We start from the raw sequence: 2,916 nt of genomic DNA, 5'->3' as shown, positions 1-2,916 counted from the left end.
CATTCTCCCGACCTGAATGACCGGTGGCGCCCCTAGTGGCCTGCGTGCCAGCGGGGGTGGCAGGGTGAGTCCGGCGCTGGGGCTTGGGGGTCATCAATCCCCGGTGTTGCGGGACAGGCCCCTTGGGAGGGGCCCCTCAGGGGCCAACCTAGGGTTAGGGATAGCCCCCAGGAGGCCAGCAGGCCCCATAGGCCAGCTGTGCAGCGAGCGGAGGGGTGGGCCAAGGTGAGTGCCCTGGCGAGCTGGAAGGTGGTACCCAAAGTTTTGGCACCAGGGGCCCTCGAATGTCGCCGGGGACTCGGAGGGCCCTGCCCGTTCTCCCGCCCTGAATGAGTGGCGGCTCCCCTAGCAACCCGAGTGGTGGCGGGGCTGCAGGGTGGGTCTGGTGCTGAGGCTCGGGGGTCCCCAATGCCAGGCGTTGCGGCACCAGGCCCCTTGGGCGGGGCCCCTTGGGGGCCGAAATAGGGTAAAGGTTAGCTCCTGGAGGCCGGCAGGCACGATCCACAGTCTGGGGTGAATGGAGGCGTGGTTGAAGATCAGGGCACTGGCGAGCAAGAGAGTGGGCCCCAGCGTTTTGGCGCTGGGGGCCTTCGAAGGTCACCGGGGCAGGGAGGGCCCTGCCCGTTCTCCTGCCCTGAATGATTGGCGGTACCCTAGCGGCCCGGGTGTGGGCGGGGCGGAACGGTGAGTCCAGCTTTGCGACTCGGGGGTCTCCAATCCCTGGCGTTCGGCGGCAGTCCCTTTGGGAGGGGCACCTTGGGGGCCGACCTAGGGTTAGGGTTATCCCCCAGGAGGCCGGCAGGCTCAATCCACTGGCTCTGTGGTGAATGGGGGGGTGGGCCAAGGTGAGGTCGCTGGCGAACGGAAGCGTGGGCCCCAACATTTTGGCTCGGTGGGCTTTCAAATGTCGCAGGGGGCTCGGAGGGCCCTGCTCCTTCTCCCGCCATGAAGGACCGGCGACGCCCCTAGCTCCCCGAGTGGCAGCGGGGTGGCAGGGTCAGTCCTGCACTGGTGCTTGGGTTTCCCAATCCCCAGCGTTGTGGCGCCAGGCCCCTTGGGAGGGGCCCCTCTGGGACTGTCCTAGGGTTAGGTTAACCCCCAGGAGGCCAGCAGTCCGGATCCGCAGGCTGTGCAGTGAGCGGAGGAGGGATTGACCGTGGTAGGGTGCAGTTGAGCGGTAGCGTGGTACCCAGTGTTTTGGCGTGGGGGGCCTTCTTATTTCACCGGAGGCTCGGAGGACCCTGCCGGTTATCCCGCCCTGAATGCCCGGAGGCGCTCCTAGAGGCCCGCGTGGCGGCAGGGCGGCAGGGTGGGCCTGGCGCTGGGGCTTGCGGGTCCCCAATCCCTGCCATTGTGGCACCAAGCCTCTGGGGAGGGGCCACTCTGGGGCCCATCTAGGGTTACCATTAGCCCTGAGGAGCCCCGGAGGCCAGATCCGCCAGCTGTGTGGCTAGAGGGGGGGCGGGCCGAGGTGAGAGCGCTGTAGAGCGGGAGCATGGGCTACAGCGTTTTTGGCGCGGGGGACCTATAAATGTCGCTGGGGGCTCGGAGGGCCCTTCCCGTTCCCCGACCCTGAATGACCGGTGGCGCCCAAAGTGGCCCGGGTGGCGGCGGAGGGGCAGGTTGAGTACATCGTTGGGGCTTGGGGGTCCTCAATCTCCAGCATCGTGGCGCCAGGCCCTTTGGGAGTGCCCTTCGGGGGCCGACCTGGGGTTAGGGTTAGCCCCCAGGAGGCCGGCAGGCCCAATAAGATGGCTGTGGGGCGAGCGGAGGGGTGGGCTGAGGTGAGGGCGCTGGGGAGCAAGATTGTGGGCCCCTGCATTTTGGCGCTGGAGGCTTCAAATATCTCCGGTTCCTCCAGGGCCCGGTCCCTTCTCCCGCCCTGAATGACCTGCGGCGCCCCTCGCGGCCCGGGTGGCAGCGTTGTGGGAGGGTGAGTCTGGCTTTGGGGCTTGGGGTTCCAGATCCCTGGCGTAGTGGCACCAAAACCCTTGGGAGGTTTAGCCCCCAGGAGACCGTCAGGCCCACCCGCACACTGTGCGGCGAGCTGAGGTGCGGCCCGAGGTGAAGGCGCTGGGGAGCGGGAGCATGGGCACCAGCGTTTTGGCACGGGGAGCCTTTGAAGGTCACCGGGGACTCAGAAGGCCCTGCCCTTCTCTCGCCCTCTATGACCCGCGGCGCCCCTAGCGGCCCAGGTGGGGACAGTGCGGCAGGGTGAGTCCGGCTCTGGGGCTCTGAGTCACCAATCCCCAGCATTGCAGAGCCAGGCCGCTTGGGATGTCCCCTCAGGGCCGACCTAGGGTTTTGGTTAGCTGCCAGGAGCCCGGCAGGCCCTATCCACTGGCTCTGAAGCAAGCGGTGGGGTGGGCCTAGGTGAGGGCGCGGGCGAGCAGGATCCTGGGAGCCAACGTTTTTGCGCGGGGAGCCTTCAAACGTCAGCGTGGGCTCGGAGGGCCCTGCCCGATCTCTTGCCCTGATTGACCGGCGGGGCCTCTAGCGGCTCGGGTGGCTGAAGGGCAGCAGGGTGAGTGGGGCACATGAGCTCGGGGTCCCCATCCCCAGCGTTGCGACGCCAGGCCCCTTGGGAAGTGCCCGTCGGTGGCCGACCTATGGTTAGGGTTAGCCTCCAGGAGCCCCGCAGGCCCGATACACCACCTGTGCGTCGAGCGGAGAGTTGCGCCGAGGTGAGGGTGCTGGTGAACATGAGGCTGGGCCCAAGCGTTTTGGTTCGGTGCGCCTTCGAAGGTCGGCAGGGGTTCGGAGGGCCCTGCCAGTTCTCCCACCCTGAATGAATGGCGGCGCCCCTAGCGGCCTGTGTGGGTTGGGGTGGCAGCGTGCATCCGGCGCTGGGGCTTGGGGGCCCCCAATCCCTGGCGTTGCGGCGCCAGGCCCCTTAGGAAGGGACTTTCAGGGGCT

This window comes from Ursus americanus, chromosome 4 (genome assembly GCF_024610735.1).
Source record: "Ursus americanus isolate L20-20 chromosome 4, mUrsAme1.1.p, whole genome shotgun sequence".
In the NCBI taxonomy this organism is placed as follows: domain Eukaryota; kingdom Metazoa; phylum Chordata; class Mammalia; order Carnivora; family Ursidae; genus Ursus; species Ursus americanus.
Note: the sequence above shows the minus strand (reverse complement) of the source record.